The sequence below is a fragment of the Ambystoma mexicanum genome, chromosome 12, assembly GCF_040938575.1.
Source record: "Ambystoma mexicanum isolate Mex_15411 chromosome 12, UKY_AmexF1_1, whole genome shotgun sequence".
NCBI lineage: Eukaryota > Metazoa > Chordata > Amphibia > Caudata > Ambystomatidae > Ambystoma > Ambystoma mexicanum.
Window position 1 is genome coordinate 316,128,447 of NC_090936.1, and position 22,180 is coordinate 316,150,626.

Below are 22,180 nucleotides of genomic sequence, written 5' to 3' on the forward strand. Positions count from 1 at the left end.
TCCTTATTTGGGCATGTACTTTCCCGCAAAACACAGTTGCTTTCACGGGCTTCTACAGGTCTGGTGTGTGCCTCCAGGATGGGGGCTGGGATGTCTGGTCCCAATACACATCCTGGGAGCCAGAGAGTCTAGGGTGGTGTGAATGCCTTGGACCCCCGTGGCCCGTGATGAGGTCCACAGATGGTGTGAGTGTTTTATGAGCGGATCTCTCATTGGGTCCCCTCCGTTTTGGCATGAAGGGAACCGTGGATAAGAGGGGGCTGGAAACGCCACTACCATGTCGATCTCCTGAGTTCTCATGAACAAAGGAATACAGGAGCCAAGTATCCTGCAACCACGAGGCTGAACCGAGGAATCGCTGGTGACCAGCTGAAGGACTGCTCCTCTGCACTGCTGTCGCTTTGTGAAACCCTTTCTACCTCGGATCGAACGAGAAGGCCTGTACTGGTACTTCGACCCTTGGAATAGTGGGAACAACTATTCTCAGCATCTTCACCATCTCCTGCACGTAAGCCTTCGGAAGTGTCTCTGGGCCATCCAGCAGACTGACCAGCCTACCCAGGAGTCTTGCTCTGTAACCGCCGTCAGGTTGTGTTGTATTACGGGTCCTTGTCACTCTCACACGATTCGTACACTTGGCATTCCCAGGTCTGAAGTGAGTAGTGTACATTTGGCTGAAATACACACGGCCGCTCCGGTGCCCTGCTGTGGTAACAAACTGTGCGGGTTCACTGCGTTTGGGACGCCCTCAACTCAACTTCTGCTGCTGCGGAATCTACACGACGACGAGATGTCCCCTGCTCCTATCTGAACCTGCCAGCACTGAAACTGACGCGGAGAAGCCTGGGTCTGCTTGAATCAGGGACCGGTGAGTAGCATCGCTAGGAACTGGTCGCCCTCCTGTAGGAGCCCATAGCTTTTCCCCGCTGTGTCTAACAGCACGCCTTTCCCTACTCACGCTCTGCTTCTGCCCACAGTGGAGGCTGCGCTTGAGTTGCGGAGCTCTGTTCATCTTCATTTGTTCACCGAACTAAACTGCCTGATTCCTCGAAGAGACTCCTCTTTTTGCCCGGGGGACCAGTGTGTGCAGGTACTTTTGAGCACAAGGCTCCACTCTTCATAGGGCTTGGACTTCCTTTTAGTTAGGTGCCTCTGAAGGCAGACTGGGATAATTATTATTCGCACTGCCTGTTTTCCTCCCCATCTAGGTGGTCTACACATTTTGTGCGTCTAACTCGTTAGACTCGTTTGTATTTGTATATATATTGTATTGGTTTGGTATATGTTGGTTTACTGGAGTTTTATTGTGATTTCTCGCTACGGTCAATGTTACAAAGGCCTTGTAATAAATGTGTATATATTTTTAATATAACACCTGTTTGGAGTAATTTATAAGTGTCCTTGCTTTGTGTACTTATTGCGGGCTTTCAGTCACCCTCACCCCTCTTGAGACCTAGTCTTGACCGCCGCGATTGCTACCCTGATTGGTCTGGCTTGTCCAGAGGTTACCCTGTTCCAAGAAACTAGGTTGGCCTTCTGAACCTCTGAGCCTCCAGGACAGAGTTCAGAAATCCGACTTAACACCTCTAATGTCATCACTTTGATGTTGGAGGTCATTTTGGTCGGGGTCATCCCTTTGTTGTGGCAGGGGATGGATGTTTCTATATAGTTCATTGCCGCTGATGGGTGCTTCAAGAAATTCAAACGGCCCCTGTGTTGTATCAGTAGTTTTGCAGGAAACATTAAGGCGAATGGGACCTTTCGAAGTCTGAGTTGTCTCTTTACCGGGTCGTAAGATCTTCTTTGTGTCTGTACTCCTGCAGCAAAGTCGGGATATTTATGGATGTTGTATCTTCTGTGTCGCAGTGGGCCCTTTTCCCTTGCCAGGCGGAGTACTGCGTCCCTATCTCTGTAGTTAAGGAGTTTGGCAATGACGGTGCAGGGTGGGGCACCTGGCTTAGGAGTCGGGACGAGGGTGCGGTGTGCTCTTTCCACCAAGACATGTTCTGAAAAAGAGTTCTCATCGTAAAGAGACCTTAGTAAAGACTCGATATGCGGTTCCATGGGGCCCTTGCAGAAGGATTCGGCGAGTCCCACTATGCGGATATTGTTGCGACGTGATCTGGACTCCAAATCGTTGCATTTAGTGCGCAGTTTAGACATTTCGTTTTTCATTGCGGATATATCACGGGTGTTTTGCCCAATTGCATCTTCGTTGGTCCCAATTCTATTTTTCGCATCCGTAATTCTTGCACTTTCCTTTTATACTCGGGCTTTGAGCGAACCGATGGTGGAGACGATGTCATCCAACTTGACGTTTACCGCAAGGAAGCCATTCTGTACCGTGGTAAGGAGGTGATCAAATTTGGATTCCTCCTGGGGATCCATGGATGTCGCAGATACTGGGCTCGGTGTGCAGGCTAGGGTTTGGGAACTTGTGTATGAGTCCATCGGGCCTGTCTTCTTCTTCTTGGCACTGGAGCCCCTTGGCATCACCTGGTGGTAAATTTAGGGCAACCAACGGCCGCCCACATGTTCTAATTGGTCCGGGCTACGTACACGGTTGTTCTTTTTATTATTTTAAACAAGGCGGTATCTGGACCATGCACAAGAATGCGATGCGGATGTAAGCAGGGCTGCAGAGTACAGTTTTTGGTGCCGTAGACTGTGTTGTAAGCTGATGTGTGGTTACTTCAGAGCGGTCCCAGCTTCATTTGAATTACAGATGCCCCTTCAGGGATTGAGGGGTGATTCCAATGCCAATGGCGGGTGTCACCTCCTTGGTTATAACTTTATTATTAGCAGTTTGGACTGTGATCTCCCAAGTGCAATCACAGTGTAGTCTGCCACTCCGGGATGTGCGAGCCACAAGATTTCGGGTAGTGTATGCCCCGTATGACTAGTGAATGTTTAGCACTATGGTCCTTGGGGGGTCAAACACATGTGCTTAGGGGTGAATTGTGGCTCCAACACCATGTGTGTTTATTTCACGTTAGTCCAAATGTGTTGTCTTTCTCCCGAGCAGTAGAACGTCTGCCTCTCCCCATGTATGTGTAGTACCGCTGGATCTCCGTATGGAGTCCGGGGCACAGGGGGTGTCTTGAACCAGGAGCGGTGGGGTTCTGCCTTTGATGCTCCTGCCTGCTCCATGGGTGCCTCAGATGGCAGTCCCCCAGGAACGCTCGTCAGGCAGCACCCCCTGCGGAGTGGTGCCCACCAGTTCACAGGTGAGTGGGGTGGGTCCGGGCCAGGATGGTCCCCTGGGGGAATGAAGGTGAGCCCCGCCACCTCAGGGAAAGTTATGCTGGCAGGTGGGCGCGGGGGGCACCAAGAACGTACCTTCAGTGCAAGCGGGGATGCTGCCGCCCTGCGCACAGTCCACCACGTGTCTCCGCTTGTCCGCCTCTGAGTGTTGTGGGACAGGACAACAGTCGGAGCACGCGTCCCAGTCTCCAGCTCCCCGGGTCGGCAGATGTTGTTGTCGCCCCTCAGCAGATCGCCTACCATCCACAGCACCAAAAGTCCTTTCTCCAAATGATTCCCACTCTGTGGAGACCAGTGAGACACCCGCACTCGTGTATTGAGAGTGTAGCTCTGCCCCCACAACGGCCCTTGCAGGTGGCCCAAGCAGCGGTCTCCCGTTGTGGTTGCGTGGTTCTCTCCTCCAGTTCCTGATGCGGGATGAGCCCGCCGTATCTTGTGAGGCTGTTTTTGGGGTGAAATGGTTCAGTTTTTCCTTGCGATTTTACATGGAGGCACTCGGGGGTGCGGGCAAGCAACACAGCTAATGTGGGTGGTGTGGGTGGGCTTGGAGCAGGATATTTCCTAATCAGGATTTGTCCCTGGAGAGGAGCTCGGGTCTCAGGCGGCCATTTTGCATGTGCGCCACACCGCCCCCTCTCTTTAGATTTTAATCCTGCTTCAACATCAACCATAACCTTCATTCCTAATGCCTTTTTTGCAGTCTTCTTGCATTGTGAGATTATTATCCTGATCACACAAAATCCAACCAAAACCATCACTATCAGGGATCCAAGGAACTTGAAAATGTCTGCCATCCATTGTGGAACACATGAGAAAATTGATCCAAACCAACTATCAACAGCAATGTCTTCCCCTTCATCTATCATCTGGATGTGTAGTTTCATCAGCAAATGTTATGGTCTCTGTCAAGGTGCCATTCTTGTCATAATGAGAAGGTATGAACGTGCAATATGATTCTGCGATTTTGGCACAAACGCCTCCATCCACAGCTGTGATCATGTTCAGGACATATCTATTCTGAAGAGTCATCAATCGTATGGCTCTCAGCTCCTCCTTGATTGCATTGAATCCCTTTATGGTAGTGCTAATCGTCTGCAAAAGCTCCCATCTGGTTATCTGTAACCATTTGGTATTTGCTGCCGTCTGAATCCTGGGCATGAAGATTATCGTGAATATCGATGAAGTCTGACTAAACAATCTGTGTTCATATGGAATGGAATAAAAAGCTTCTATTGACTTGGCTGAGAAATAATTATCTCTCTTCGATTCAATAGCTTAGCAGATCTCTTCTTTCTAAGGTGTGCATCTGCTTTTGGAAATTCACCAATGTTTAATTCACTTTTAGGAATCACCAATGCTGGAACATGGACATTTACTATAGAACTCTGTCCTCCCAAATCTCTGGGCAGCTTCATGTAAGCTCTGGATCTACAGGCTCTATAGTGATCCATTATCACTGCTGTTCCAATGTTCATTCCTGGCACATCAAAGACTCAACCACAATTTAGATTTTCTCCAACATTTCTCGTACCATTGTTTCTGAAACACAGCTTTGCATTGTCCAGAGGCACTATCTTTAAAGGCCCTCCTTTGTCTTCGACCCAAGCCAGTAGTTTTGCAAGTCTTGGCAATAAATGTTTGTATCCATTTTCCACAATATCAATGGTTAGTTTGCGGTAAACAATTACTACCCACGCTCTACAGATAACCACACCTTGCTTGCAGCCTTCTCGAGAAAGTACAGATCCCCTCTTTCCTTCCATCTTCAAATTTCTTCTGCAGTTTTTCCTGGGCTCTCAAGTCTTCTCATCTCATTCCACCTCCTTTCACTCCAGGATGTTCATATCTTACCACATGATTTCTGGTGTGTCCTCTTGCTCTTGTCTTTGTGCTGTTAGGCCCATGAACTGACCTCTTACCCGGCAGAGTGCAACGTGAGATTGACAATGTGCTGTCTGAACATCTATTTGAATGGCTATGAATATCTTAGACTTTCCCATAGTGTTAGGCAGGAGTGCACATACATAGCATTCCTGCTCTGAGGTCCTCTTTCCTACCTCTTTCATGTGCTAATACCACATGTTGTTTCCCAAATGTGCTGTACTATCCAGGTAATCATTCAATTGATGATCATCTTCCCTTGCACTTCTCTTAGGTCTCTTTCTTGCCTCTTGAGCTTTTATGATCATCTCAAAGTATATCAACATAGTTATTTCTTACTGGAGGAATCATAAGAAAACTTGTAAGTGAAATTGGTGTCTTTACATATGCTACTGATGTAGGTATAATCATGCAGGGCCTTGGCTGTCTCACAATTGCCATATTTGAACCTTCCTTCTGCATAGGAAGATACACGGGAACCACTACTCTCTTTGGATCAACGTAATTAACAGTGTGTATTGTGAGAAACAGAAGAATAGTAATAAATATAATACATGTATGTATTATATACTAATACATCCAGCTCCAGCAACAGTGGCTTCTTGCACGTTGCTGTGTTCTCTCGTTGTTTGCCACATTATTATTATTGCTATCAATATTTGCCTGTGAATACTTTTAAAGAAAGAAAAAATAATGTTAATCAGGCAAGTTTGTCAGATGCTCGGGTAGTAGACGAATCTCCTTTATTATCTCATGTATCAGCCAATTTATTGCAGGTCAATTCCTGTGATCGCTCAGAAATACGTAAGTATTTGTTTCTCACCCAAAAAGATAAGGATGTTTGTGGAGCAGAAGATAAAAGATCATTCCAAGCAAATTATGGGCATCTTAATCAGATAGGACCATCTGTACTTATTGTACAATACTAGGTAACTGGAAGATCTACTCAATCATGGCTGCGAGCAGTCCCCTCACAATGGGACCTTTTTTAGGATCTTGCAAAAACAAGTGAATGTCACAAGTTCTCCCAACCAGCGCAGTATATGCACGAAGAATGAAGAGGAAAACAGCAAGAATGATCCGATAAGTGTTGCCATCAGACACGACCATGGGCGCCTCCAAAGTGAAATTCGGCAAGAAAGGAGTCGGGAAACTGCTCCCTCTTCCAGTCATCGAAAAGGAACTTGAGATTTGGCATTTTTCTTATTCAGGATCTCAATGCTTCACAGTCCAATGGTAGCAAACTCCTGTGGCTCAAGAACAATAGCTTTTTCACTCCTTGCTTACCAGCTATAAAGAGTGTCTCGGATGAACCATACTCCATCTGCACACTTTTTCTCTGTCTACTTGACAGTCTCTGCGTCCTTCTTCCTCATCATCCATCTAGTCTGCACATGCTGAACTTCTTCTCTGTGGCTTGCTTCCGAATAGGGTGGGGGTGCGGTGGTCTCTCAAGCGTAGATTTTTACATCCCCCTGGTGTATCCAAGCACGTCTCCCTAGCACCTTCACTGCCGATGGGGTCACATCCTCCACTACGAAAGGGCCATTAAATCTGGGCGTGTGCCACTTTCGCATGAAATGTCTGATTAAGATGTTATCACCTGGAAAAAGTCTAGGATGACGTAATTCTTCAGGTCCAGTTGCTATATGGTCTTCATCTGTGTTCTGAGACTGACACACTGTCCATTTGACTTGATCTTAAATGACAGAGATACTTGTGGTCATACATATTAAGAAAGCACGTAGCTCCTTTCCTAACAATTTTGCTATTGTCTGAGCATCACTTTGAGTCCTGGATGGATGAGTGAGAGGCATTCTCATTTGCCTCCCTGTTACTAGTTCATGGGGTGTGAGTTGATGGTCAGAGCATGGTTGATTCCTCAATGCATGCAATGCAAGGGGCAGCCAATGCAGCCATCCCTTTTTCAACATTAGCTTTAGTGTGACTATCCTCTCTTTGAGCAGACCGTTGAGTCTCTCACATTATCCGTTCACTTGCGGGTGATAAGCAGAAGAAAACGTATGCTTAATGCTCAATAATAAACTTATTTGTTAAAAAACCTAATTCATAAAATGGGGGCCACTATCTGATCTTAAAATCTCACATATTTCCCATCTAGGAAATATATCTCGGACTAAGAACTTCGCAGTGCAAGTGGCATCAGGGTGTGTGCATGGACCAGCCTCGATCCACCTAGAGAAGGGGCACACCACCACTATAATATAACTATATCCATTACAGACCTGCAGAATATCAACATAGTCGATATGTAAATGCTGAAAAGCACCATTTGGTTGAGGAATAACTCCTCTGACTGTTTGCAGCGTGTGCCCAGCAGTAGAGTTTTGACATACGATGACATTTACTACATAAAAAGCAACGTGTTCTAACAAGTTTGGTACACACCAGTCCTCCGCAATGGTTGCTGTGAGGCTCTCCCTAGTGACATGCACAGGGTATTGTAGCTGTTGCAATGCCACCCTCAATAAGGCTACAGGCATCACCGGTTTACCAGTGCTGCCCTGTCGCCATAGTGCCTCGGAAAGGGATAAAGATCTTTCTCATCCTGTGGGGCTCCACCTTGAACTTCCATCAATTGTGTTTTCAATAAATGGTTAAAGCTTTCTTTTACAATCAGCATCACCCCCATTCTCTCTTTCACATCAGGCGTATAAAAGCTCATTATATCAGGTGAATATGCAACTCTTTTTGCCTCTTCATCTGCGGCTTGGTTTCACGTGAAATAAAGTCTGCTCTTTTAGTGTGTGCTGCGCACTTAACTACCGCAATTGCTACTGGGAGTTGTAGTGCTTTAATAAGTCTGTCCAATAAGCTGGCATGCTGCATTGGCATGCCGTCCACTCAGATGTAGCCCCTCCTTTTCCAGCATGCTAGCCCTGCGTGCACAGTTGACATCACGTAGGTGGAGTTGCTGTATACTGTTACTTCCTGGTCTGCGTGTTTCACGAGCACGATAATCAGCGCCACTAATTCTGCAGCCTGTGCTGAAAAGTGAGACGGCAGTCGTACACTTGTCATTACATCAAATTCTCTGTTAGTCCTGTGTTTTACCACAGTGGCACCTGAATACCTTTGTCCATCAGTTTGATCGATCTTCGAGGAACCATCAATAAAAAGAATCTCCCCCACTGCTAGAGCATTTTTCTTTACCCTTGGGATCTCATCATAGAAATTCCTCATAATTCGAGCAATCATGTACCTGTTCACCCTCTGCCAGTGGTTCAGCTACAAATGTTGCAGGGTTCACCATTTTACATCTGACTATTTTAATCTCTGGATTCTATATAACCACCTCATAAGCAGAAGCTCTTTGAGATGTCAGTATAACTTTAGGTTTCTCCAAAACAGCAAATAAAGGATGTTCAATAAATAACGTCAATAACACTCCAATACTATGCTGGCAGACTTCTCAATAGTCAACGCGGAGGCTGCCAATGATTGTTCTCAAGGGAAGTTACCCCTCACTACTGGGTCCAAAATCCCAATGTAATATGCTAAATGCTTGTACCCCAACATAGTTCTCTGCGTGAGCACTGCTGTCATGTCTGTTCCATTTGTGTGTGAAAATAAAAACAATTCTGCAGAATAATTCAGAATCCCTTAAACTGGAACTGTGCAAATTGCTTTTTTTAACTCATCAAACCCTTCATCCATTTACTCAGTCCATACAATCATTTCCTGATTCACCTGTGCTTTTTTTCAAGGCTGCAGCAATGGTCTTGTGTATGAACTATAATCAAATACCCAAGCTCTAACATAATTGCACAATCCTAAAAATTGTTGCATTTATTTTACTATGTGCGGTTTTGAGGTTTTCAAAATTACCTCAGCTCTTTCAGGTGTAACTTTCTTTCCATCATGCAAGATTAACTGACCTATGTACAACACTTCTTCTTGGCAATACTGCAATTTCTCCTTGTCCACTTTATATCATTTCTCTGCTAGAATAATCATTAGCTGAACTGAGTCACGTCTGCACTCTTCTTCTGATGTGCTGCAGACCAAAATATCATCTGTGTATTGCAGGACGACACTTGCCAAATCAACATTGCTTAAGTCCATCTGCAGGACTCTATTAAAAATCGATGGAGACTCACAATACCCTTAGGGCAATCGTGTGCTTTTCAGCTTAGTCTGACGGAACTTAAATGATGTCAGATCCTGAGGATATTTATGCAATGGGATTGATAAAAATGCATTTTTCAAGACAATCACAGTAAAATATCACACCTCAACAGGGATACTACATAGGATCATCACCGGGATAGGAACTAAAGGAAACTCGGCCTCTACAATCTGGTTAATTGGCCTCATGTCTTGAATCAAATGCCACAACCCCGCTTTAAATTTTTTGATAGGGTCCACTGCGGTATTGCATGGTGACTCTGACATCACTAAAATGCCTTTATCCATTATGGCGAATATTGTCTTAGAAATACCCTTGTCTGCCTCTCGAGACATGGGATACTGCCTTTCTTGAGGTAAAATTGCTCCTAGCTTCTGTTTAATCTTGACTTCTCCAACCCCCTTTAATAGGCCTACGTCATAGGGGCCTGTGGTCCATAAAGAAACTGGCACTTTCGCCACATCTTCATAAGAAAATGCGGGACGCTGTCACACTATCATCATTTTCTGTGGAACCTTGCGTCTTTCTGCATCAATCCAATATGTAATGCTCATCTCAAATATTACTTCATCATCAGATGGGTCATCTCTAAATATGTCCTCATCAGTAACGTCAGTCAATCTGTAACCCTCTCCAACAGCAATCCATGATCTGCCGTCTGTACTCCATGATCTGCCGTCATTATCAAATCCTACGAGCATGGCCAATTCTCCTCGCACTGCAGCTGCTTGTAACACTAAGGGAAAATCCTGTCCCCCCTCTTCGTCCATGGAAATCTCTGGTCTAAAGAGAAATTCATTACATATTCTCACAATCTTACACACATTACCATGCATACCCCATAGTGAAACACTTATGGTTCTAATGGTGCTCCTCATATGGCTATTTGCCCTGTAAATGCCATAATAAATTCATCCATGTTTAAATAATGTATTCCTGGCATTGAACACACTATGCTTGCATCAGTGAAAGAAATCGTCATGTTTAATTTCGTCATTAAATCTCGGCCCAGTATATTAACTGGTGTCTGCCTTGAATTCAACAATGGAACAGACATATCACATTCTCCTATAGAGACTGGCAATTTCTCAGGAAAAGGAACTCTACATGTAGCTCCTGAGAATCCTTGAGCATTCATGACATAACCCAAAAATGTTCCCTCTCGTATACATGAGCGTGTTGCACCCGTGTCTACTAAAAAAGAAAAAGATTTGCCTCCTATAGTGACATCAACCCTTGGTTCCTCTTGAGGATTGGGAGTCACAGATTGTACTGAACACATCAAGTCACCCAGTGAGCTGTCCTATTGTGGGTACACACTTATTCCTGTGCCCATGAAATAATTTCCACCCTCAACAGTAACACCCCCTATTCTAGGAGTCAATAATTGTCCTGTGTTTGCGCTCTGCTGTATCTGCATGCGTGCGTGTTCTGACTGCCATTGTGGCAGAGTCATTGGTGCTTGCCGTGGTTGCAAAGCCTGTTGCATTCTCAGCGCTTGTGCTTGATACACTGTCTGATCTTGGGTAAACCCGTCCCTACTTTATGAACTATATATAGGTGGATAGATGGTCCCCCCTCTTGAGAACTGGCCATTCTGTACATACCCTTGGGTCCCACATGTTGGTGCTATGTGCCCTGTCATTCCACATGTCCAACATACAGGAGGGGACTTCTGATTTGCCCTCCCTGCATGCCTTGATTATCATTCTGCGTAGTCTGAAACCCACCTTGTTTGTTCTGAAAATGTCATTGATTATTCTGGAAGCCCCTTCTGCAGAAGCCTCCCCTTCCTCTTGGTATGAATCCATTACCTCCCTGATCAAACTGCTGTTGGATATTCACCTGTGGCATGCTTACTGCTTGTTGAGATCCTGGCCCTTCTCCACTAGTTAAAATCGCCCCTTCTATAGCATACTTCGATAGCTTCTTCTGTACTAGCTTAGCTTCCTCAATCTTCCTTCCATCGTCTCTCTTCTGATTTTTCTCCTGCAACAGTCGGCAATGATGCGCAATTGTCAGCTGTATTTTCAGCCATGGTTTTGCCTCCATACCCACCGGCTTCTTGAGCTGTCTGTGTACCTTGTCTGGTAGTCCCTGACATAATATATGATAGAACACATGTATACATTTTCCCCATGACTCCCACGTTTCCAAACACCACTGCTCTTGAAAATTCTGAATGTAAATAAGTGGATCCTCCCCTTCCTGAATTTTATGTGCCATTACAGCGCCCATATCTGAAGTATCAGGATATTGTACTCGAAGGGCTTTCCAGACTGCCGCTCTGCAATTATTAAACGGCACTCCATCATGCGCTGTTTTCTGTGCAGTGACACTCGCGTATCCTGCTCTCGACCAAATGTCATTCTACCTCTCCCCAATGGTAGCTGCTAGAAGATCCTTAATGTCCCCTATGGCTAGCGTATTTCCTCCTGTCATTTTCTCTAATTCACAGATCCATTTTCCAGCACCCGATGTTAAACTCTGGAGTTTACACCTTAAATCATTCTTATCCATTTGGGGCCACAGTATATACTGTGGTCTGGCTCCTCCTTTCTCTAACAAGGGGAACTTCAAAATCCTAAAATCACGCTCGTCTCCCGTCGTCTGCCTGTCCATAGCATGGAAAATGGTTCCACACCATCTTCTTCCTGGTAATGACCTTAGCCTGCTCACATAGGGTGGCAAGTCCCCCCTCTCACTAAGAGGTCACCTTTAAGGCCAATCTGGCTGCACCAGGGGCTCTTCTGTCCTCAATTTAGGTAGGTCCAGATCTGACCATCTCACTTCCTTATCTATCGGAGAACACCCCTTGGGACCACATGCACTAGCACCCTCCTCCCCGCGGAAGGTTTCTCTATTTTTGTCTGACATATCTTGTCCCCAACTAGTGTGGCTTCCCTCTTTCTCGTCTCTGTTTAACATTAGCTTGTCCAAAGACAAGGCTCTATGCTCAAGGCTGAGCAGACCCCACTCTTTGCCTCGCGACTGAATACTTTCAAATCAATAGTCTTTCCCTTTATTTTTCGATACAGTTTTTGTCCTCATCTCCTGATCAGCCATCTCGATTCTGTCTCCAATAGCTCCTATTTCCAAATTATCTTCTAAATCCACTCTAGAGGGTCCTGGCATTGGCTGTTGTGTCGGGAAGAACTCCTGTATGTCTTCCCATGCCACTACTGGATTAGGTTCCATTAACTCTTTCTCCAAGTGATCAATGTTGCGTGCCCTTTGCCTTCACTTTCGTCCCATTTCCTTGTCAAAATCTCTTCATTTCTTTGCTTCCTCCCTAACCCTTTCCTCTTCCTGTCTTTCCCCCTCTCTTCTCTCATTTGCTATACACACTTCTTCATCTCTGAGTCTTTGCATTCTTTTGACTCTTAATTTTTGTTCTTCCCCTTCTTCTCCTCTCTTTGCTAGCCTGTCTCGACCTTCGATCGCTCCCTGTCTGTTGATATACATTCTCTGCTTCTCAGCTCTCTTCTGTTTTTTCAACTTTTCGTCTTTATACAGTTGTTCCCTCCGTTGTCTGCTCTTTCTTTTAGCCTCGTCTTCTTTCAATCGTTCCTCTCATTCCTGTCTTTTTTATCTTATTCGTTCTGATCTTCCCTTTGTCTTACTTCCTCAATGCTCTTTCCATCAAGTTTGAGCAATATCTCACGCCCATCCATTCGTTCTGTATGAGCACTACCTCGGCAGCTTTGTCTTTCTGTCCTTTTCATCTCTTTATTTCTCTTTCTATATCTAGAGACATAACTGGTTGTTCACTTCTCTCTTTGTCCCGTGGGACTTTAGAGATTACGTCCCTCTCTGGAGTCTTTTCTGGACTCTTGATGCTGCTACATGCAGGCAGCTCAAATGTCGGATTACTGTACCCTGCTGCTGCCTTAAGTTCTCTTAAAGGATATAATCCTTCATCTCTAATACTATTGCCATTTACTTCAGGTGCGTTAGGGGGAGCAGAAGGTGCAACAACCGCCTCTTTACACTGGTTGATCATCCAGTCTTCAGGATGCAGGTCTTCCCTTTCCTCCTGGTACATCCTCCAAAGCTCTAAGCTAGCTAACCTCTTTTTTAGCTTTTTTCCTGTGTACGCTGTTTGCAAGTATTTCGCCATGTGTTGCAAAACTGCTTTGGACAGGGCTCACCCTTGTGGCCATGGGATGAAGTTTTTATCTGCCTTGCCCTTCACCCATTCTGCACTGTATTGTTTAAGCTTGGCTGCGTGCTTTGGCAGCTGTTTGCACAAGTGAATAAGTGGAGTAGTAACATCTTCCATCATGACTTACCGTTATTTTACACAGATAAATACTTTTCAGAAAAATAATACAATATGAGCATACACCAATCGTCGCAATTCCAAACCTCTAGGTTACTTTTTACTTCAATCTACCTATTCAACAAACACCATCAGTCAACTAAATAAATAAATAATCAGATTTCAGCCTTTTACCACAATCCTATTACTTTTCATTTTTCAATATTTCATCACTTCTTTACCATATGCAAAATATAAACCATACAAACAGACAGACAGACTGACACACTGGCCGGCCCACATTTACTTCCGTCAATGCTCGTGTGACTATTCTCGCCCCTAATAATGACTCTGATCGGAGTATGAGTTGTTCTCTTTAAGGATCCTTGATCATCCGTAGCCTAGGTATGTCCACTTGGACTTTAAAACAACTCCTTCTAAACATCCTTGGCATATGATACTGGGATTATCATATGGATCGCTCCTTGTCCATATACCTTAAACTATGATGCTCTTTGTCGTTAAACCAAAATACCCCAATCAACCCTCCGTTACTCTTTCCCCGTTATCCCTTTATCACTTTCCCCACTCAGTGCCCATTCATTGTTTGCCCTCTCATTCTCCTCACCATTCACGTTTTCAGCTTCTGATCACCGAGATCGCCCCCTCCTCAACCAGCTGCCCCAGCTTTTGATCCACTCAGCTGCCTGTAGAAATCGGGAGGGGATTCTGTGAAACGAGGGACCCGTCCGACCTGTCTTCAGTGACTTGTATGTTTTTACTAATGGCCGCTATCTACAGGGAGCTTCACGTTCCTCCAGCTAAATGGCAGAGGACACTCGATATTTCCAGACCCTTAAAAGCCTACTTGGTTGATGGGTCTTTAACCATCATCTCTGTTACCACGTGATCCTCTGTACCCAAAACGGGATGCAGAATATACTCAAACATAAATAATCAGACTGACTCAGGAAGTTGGCAAAGTAAGTATGTGTTTTTTGCAATTGTCTAAAACATGGATTATAACGTACATCAACGAACATCTGCTCAACCTTCTCACTCAGCGAGTTTCATAAAAAAACATAGTTTATATAGTAAAACCTTGTCATCACTGACGTCAATGTATGTGGCAAACTACAAAAACCTACTTGGGAAAGTGATTGGCTTATAGGGAACATATAGGTATACGTTCCATACTTGTCAGGAAAGTGATTGGGTCTCTAAAATCAGGCCAGCAACTAAGCCCTCCTCTAGTGCAAGTTCATAGTACAAGTGCAAGTCACTATGAACGTCATCAAATACACAATGTCCTATTGGTTACATAAACTATAGGGCTTCCCACCTAATTAGCCTGCCATCTATCATCAATCTTGCCGTCTGCCAGTCAATTAACCCTTTGAACATGCCCTTGGAAATGTTCTCTGTGCTTGATGTTAGGAAAGATTCCCATCTATGTGTAATTTTCCCTTCAGTTGTGAACCCCCCAACTTTTTGCTGTTGTTTAACACCATAGTCTGACTTTACCAGAGGAGCCAAGCCTTCTGCTGCACTCCTCTGGGCTTTTCGCTCACTTCTTATAGGGAAACTGACATGCCCTTAAGACAGTCAGTACTGGGAGACTTTGTTTCCCTTAGTCTTTTTCAATGTTGCAACTTTTCTGCAACATGTAACAAGTGTACAATGTACCTTCCAGTACAGTACACTTGGGCCTATTAGTCATTTCCAAAGGCCCTAGATACTCTCGAAGGATTTTTTAGGAGAAGTGCAGATGTGCCTTCTGTTCAGGAGGGGAACAAGTTACTGACGGGCCGATAGGTCAGCCCTCACCCTCCAGAACTTGTAAGACAAGATAGCTGCACCATGTGAGGACAGGGGGTGCAGGATTCACTTACTCCAACATGACTCAATAATGAGGTAAGTTGGCAAAGGGAAGTCCGTTTAATGACAATTACATCAAACAGAGAAACAAATGGAAATCAGCAGCATTGCGATCACCTGTCTCGTTCCAACTTCCTCGAACTTCGGTCGGACAGCACTTCTTATAGGCAAAAATCGTCATCACTGACGTCTAATTTCTATAAAAAATCATCATGCAATATAATTGGTTAGGAAAGGTAACTTAAGTATAGGTGTTATATCTATATATGATAATAGGGCATGCCCATCCCTCTACATCACGTGTGATATACATCACTATAAATACAACGTCCTATTGGTTACAATATCTATAGGACTTCAGATAACTTGGTCCATTGTGATTGGGCAGGTTGCACCCCTAGACATACATTTTCACTTTTAATTAGCAGCATCCAGAATGGACACCCCTGTGCCTGGTGTCCCAAGTTTCACCCTGCCTCCCTTCCATCAATCAGTGTATTAGGGCGACGTGTCAATTAGTTGGCTAAGGATGGCCTCGAAACTGTAGTCTCTTATCGGGAAAAGTTATGGCATCCTTGGGTCCTGGATGACATCAGGCGATGGTACTTTTTCGCGCCTGGCTGCTCACATGTTAGTTCACCATGAATCTGTTTCAGTTTCCAGCTTTTAGTGCATTTAATTCTCTGTCAGCCTAGCCACCTGCATGGGCCCCCCTTATCTTGATCTTCAAGAGGCAGGCTGGTATGCTCTGAAGTTGGAGTCTTTTGAGCTGACGCTCTCCTCCCCTTCTCTGGTTGACCTCGATTTCCTAGACATGAGCCGCTCTTTGTTGAGTTTCGATTCCACTCCTTCTCTTGCCTTTGGCTGGGTTTCGAAACTTGGCCTGTCAGGCCTCTGGCCGCCTGGGTACATTTCTGCTTTTACAAAATGGAGTCGCACTTGTATAATGTGCCTTGTTGAGGTGTATATATATGGTTGGCGCTTGGCGCTCTATCTTCTACTAAGCATTGCAAGCAGTTTCGATTTCTTAGCATCTTGCGTTTCAAGCCTATTTATTCACGTTTAACAGGGCGGTTGCTTCCATCTTGTCTCATAGCACTGTTTACTCACTTTGTAACATTGTCTCCTCTCTGTGTCTATTGCATTCATTTTCGTAGTTACTCACACTGGTGTGTTATCTTCGATAGCTACTTTTATTCATTCACGGGTCTGTTTAGGCTCTTGTGTCATTTCCACTGGCCTTCCATTAAGGCTTTTGGGTCTCTTCATGGACCGTGTGTTGGTACTCCTCATTTCGTATCAGCGGCTGGTATAGCTGTCTAATAGGGTACCGTGCTGCCCAGGGTTGTCTGCTTATGGGTGCTTCAACCGGTATGGATCTTCTGATGTATACTGGGCAGAGTCCCAGTGCAGCTCTTTGTAGGTTAATTTGCTCTTCATACGTCACATACCTTGGCGAGTATGCTCCTGATACCTCGAAATGAGGGGAAGGGGTGCAGGCTATGTCTGGGACCTCCTCTACACTCCCCCCTCTGGTCAGTTCATCGACCACTTCTGCAATCTCCTTTGCATTCATTTCTTTTGATTCTTCGGTGTCATGCTCATCGTCCTTTGCGTTGGTACATGATGGTGTGAATGTGTGAGCCTTTGGAGTCCATATTTTTATCACGCCCTTCAAACTCCCTGCTGTTTTCACATGTTCGTCTTTGTTCCATGTCATTAGCGGACATTGTCCATTTGGGCTGCAGTAGATCCATTTTCCTTCATACCTTCTTAGTTTCTTAGGGTATGTGAACTTTGTTCCCTCTGGCGCAAATTCGCTAGCTTTCACAAAGTCTCTTATTTCTTCATCAGTCAGGTCTCTGGGCTTCCATCCTGGCTCGACATCAACCATTATTTTCATCCCTATGTCTTTCTTCGCAGTTTTCTGGCACTGTGTAATGATTATCTTGATACGGCAGAATCCTAGCAATACCATTGCTAGTAGAGCTCCCAGAAACTTAAATATATCTGCCATCCGTTGTGGGACCCACGAGAATAGGTCTCCAAACCAGCTGTCATCGTCTCCTTCATCACTTTCATCGATCATCTGGTTTTTCAGGCTTGTCAGCATGCTTATGGCCTCTGTTAGGGTTCCGTTTTCTTCATCGTGTGATGGACAAATGTGCAACTTGATTCTCCGATTTTTGCACAAACACCTCCATCCATTGCAGTGATCATGTCAAGCACATATCTGTTTTGGAGGTTCATAAGTCTGATTGCTCTCAGCTCTTCTTTGATCGCGTTGAATCCTTTTATGGTGGTATTGATGGTCTGCAATAACTCCCATCTGGTTTTCTGCAACCATTTATTATTCACTTGGATGTGGGGCAGGAGTAGTGTTGTGAACACTGTTGAGATGAGGCTGAACAGCCTGTGTTCGTACGGGATTGCATGGAATGCCTCTTCTGATTTGGGAGAAAAGTAATTTTCCGTCTTCATCCTGGATACCAGTTCCGCAGATCTCCTTCTTCGTAGATGAGCATCTGCTTTCGGGAAACTGTCCAACTTTAGGTCATTCTTAGGGATCATTAGTGTGGGAACGTGGACGTTCACTAGTGTGCATATGCCTCCCCAGTTTTTCGGCAGCCTTATGTATGCCTTGGATCCACACGCCCAGTAATGGTCCATAATAACTGCGGTTCCTTGTGTCATTCCTGGAGCTTCAAAGATTCGTCCTCAGTTTTGATTCTCTCCTATCTTCCTTTTGCCATTGTTTCTGAAACAAAGTTACAGGCTCTCCAGTGGTACTATTTGCAGGGGTCCTCCTCTATCTTCGACCCATGTTAGCAGTTTTACTAACCTTGGCCACAGAGGTTTGCATAACCTCTGCAAATTTTCTATTGCTTCCTTGCAGGCTCCAAGGACCATCCATGCTCGCAGATTACTACTCCATCTTCCCATCCATCTGGGGAGACCAGTGACCCCCAGATCTGCATTTGGCCTCTGTTCTTCCAGATTTGAGCCTCTTCTGCAGTCTTTCCTTGAACGTTCAATCTCGGGTTAACTTCCCATCTTATCCCTGATCCTTTGATGCCAGGGTTCTCGTACCTGATCACGTGATTCCTTATATGCGCTCGGTTTCTTGTTTTAATGTCCTGGACGTAGCCATCTTCATCCGGGTAATCCTTTTCGTTGGCCCATATCAACGAGGCGTCTCTTCCCATAAATTGTCCTCTGGTGTTGCACATTGCTACATGTGACATACAGTGTGCTGTAGGGACATCAATTTCTACAGCCACAAAGATCTTGAATTTTCCCAGGCTGTATGGTAGGAGATCACAGACGAAGCATTCTCCTTCCGACTCTCTTCGTCCTACTTCCTTCATCTGCTGGTACCATATGTTATTTCCGAGATGGGCTGTGCTGTCTATGTAATCATTAAGTTCATTGTTATCTTCGTGTGGGCTTCTCTTGATTCTCAGGGTTCTTCTGTAGTTTGCTATGACTATGTCTCTAAATGCGTCTGTGCTGCTTTTCCTCTCTGGGTGTCTCGGTGGAGCTGGCTGCCTCGACTGCATCGCTGTGGTAGGAGGAGGATTTGTGCTTCCTTTCCTTCCCTTCTGTAGTCTGCCATAAACTTCCCGTTACCACCATTTGTTCACCAACTTCCCAACTCATGGCTGTATTGTAGGCCTGCGGCTTGTTCCTTGCGTTGGAGCAGGTGTGCTTGCTATTATAGTTTCTATAGTTCTGTTTTTCTGCTCCTCGTGCAGTTTCTTTGCTTGGACTATGAATAGGAACAAATAATCTATTAGCATGTGTGTCTTCTCTGTGAGTTCTTTCGTGGCCACTTCTGTTCTTTTGAGGGATTTTGCTATGCCCTTTCTCTCTAGTGGTTCACTTAGCTCCTCTTGAGTACTAACACCGTTTTCTGGAATAGATTGTTCGGCATGCAGTCTCCTCTTCTCTGCTGCTTTCATTGGAGGCCCTGTAGCCATTGACACTTGCCCTTGTCTTTGTACATCCTATGTGTGGGTGCGTGCAGTGGTCAGTGCAGCATTTTCATTCATTCCGTGCTGACCCTGTCTCCAGCTTTTCTCTTCATTTGTTACCTCAAATGTGTCTTAATCATTGCTTATAACATTTAAATTGAGTTTGTTACTTTTATCATCAGGTTTTCTTGGGACTGGGATGACTATATAGGGTCTGGGTGCTTTTGTAGGCCCCAGATGTTCATTATCTGGTGGGTGCACTGAGATTGGTGCACTTCACGCACCAATAAAGAAAGCAGTTCTGATTGTTAATGACAGAAAAACAATAATAATAACTATACATATACACACAATCGTTCGGAACGACAATTTGCAGCATTTTCTTCCAGGGAAGTGGAGCCCTTCTGTTGGGGGTAAAACCAAGTTTCTATTCTGTGCCCCCATTTTGAATGAGTTCATAGTCAATTATCTATTCCTTCTTTTGCTCTGGTCTCGTATTTCGAGAGTTTGTTACTATTAGAGGGACGAGTGCTTCTCCAAATGTCCCCCCTCACGTGAGTAACGATGGTAGTCTCTGGGTACTCAGTACAGTTCCTGCGCTAGACTATGGAAAAGGGTTAGGCTATCAACTTTGGTACATCACATTCATTATGCATATTGATAATAGGTGAGGTCCTAATGCACGCCTCGAATTTGCCTTGGTCCTGAGGACATGCTGGAACTTGCTCAATGTGAACGAATGAAAAGATGGAACTGCTAAAAATCACACAAAAATAAAATGTTGTAAAAATAAAAACAAATATAAAAATAAAAGTGAACATATGAAAAAATAGGAAAAAATTAGAAAAATGAAGGAAAAGGAAAATAAGATGGTGGAGTTATTTCACTCCTTTCACTCGGTCTCTCGGCGACAAGTTGAAGAACAGTGTCTCTCTCCCCGATCTGCTCCATGGCGGAAGGATGACGAAAAGTTTTATTGTGGATCTCCTCATTCTAAGGCTCTCCTTAGCAGTGGATGTCCGTAATTGCTTCTCAGTTGCGTTATGATAGCTCTCAGGAGCTTGTTTAATTGTGCGTTCTTTACTGGGTCTCTGAGGAATGTGGGTACGTCAACATTGTTGGGTCCACCCACTAGTTCTGGAAAGTTCTCAATGAGGTGGAAGAAGACTTGGTATGCGCATCTGCTGTCTTCTGGTGACAACGACATTCGCTCTGACTTTCTGGTCCCTAGATCACAGGCCTTTCTTGTGACATGAACCGTTTTTACACTTTCCTGCTGCGTGGATTGAGACCACGTAATTCACTTTGTACCACACTTGGTTTAGGAATTTGTTGTTTCTTGGATCTCTGATAAAGGTTAGGGTATCTGTGGTTCTCCCGACAAGTCCTAGGCACTCCTCTGTGATTCGGAAAAGCAAGGTGTATCTCAGTTCATCAATGATCACTTGAGGTGGAAGCATTTGTGTCCTTATTCCCAGTACTCTGACACTTCGGCAAAAGCCTCCGTGAGGGCCGTCAGTAGTTGCCGTATTATCTTCCTGTTAGGTGGATTTAGAATGAAATCTGGGATGCTGATGTCTCTCCCTACAAGTGATGGATATGTCTCTAATACTAGCCGAAAACAGGAAAGCACATCCTTTGTAATATTTCTACTGGGGGATACCATAAGTTTTATGAAAAAGTCTTGGTACTGGTTGAATCAGGATATCGTTTTTGGTTCTCAGAAATGTCTTATTTTCCGCTTGTCAATGTCTTAGGGCTTTTGCCAATGCTTTGTGTGGCTTTACGTTCATATGAGTAGCGTTACTGCAGCTTTGGATGTGCGATTCTCTTCTTTTGCTCTGCAACTTTGACTGCACAGAATGTCCATATTATTGTCCTTTTATCATTCTTCACTTGGTTTGAGAAAATGTCTTGTTTTGAAAGCCACAATGTTACTGGATTCTTTTGCTGTTTGTTTTGCTGCTCATGCGTCCTTCTTCCTCACCATGGATCTTGTCTGCACGTGCTGAGGTTCTTCCCTGTTGTCTGTATATTCTTCACAGTTAGATGTAGCTGGAGGGCTCTCTCCTGCATAGGGTTTAATGTCCTTTAGAAAGATCCATGCTCTTCTACCCTGGAGCTTGACAGCGGACGGGGTGCAGTACTCTACGATAAAGGGGCCATTAAATCTTGGCTCGTCCCACCTTTTTCTTGCGTGGTTTCTCACCAATACTGCATCACCAGGGAAGACAAGGGACGTACAAAGGATTTGAGCTGCACCTGCTTCAGCACTTCCTGTTGTGTTTCGTGCTGCGCCGTCCCCTTTTCGCCGTCACTGCAGCTGGCCTGTAATGACAGTGGTGCTGGATGACATACAGTCTAGGTACTTTTGCATCTCTGTTCCCAGGACCTCTCTAGTCGGCTGGGCATCACAACTAGCTCTATCTCGGGGGTAAGTGGGGTCCTTCTGCTTGTAACTATCTCGTGCGGCATGAGATGATGGTCAGATCCTGGTTGGTTCCAAAGTGCATACAATGCCAATGGTAGACAGTGCAGCCATCCCTTCTTTAGTGTGAGCTTCAACTTGGCTATCCTCTCCTTAAGCAAGCCGTTGATCCATTCACATATCCAATTCCCCTCAGGATGATACGCCAACGAGAACTTGTGCTTTATACCAAGCAACAAGCTAATCTGTTCAAAAACTGAATTTACAAAGTGAGTCCCGTTATCTGATCTCATTACTTCGCACACCCCCATCTAGGGAACACCTCCCTCACTAGGAAATTGGCA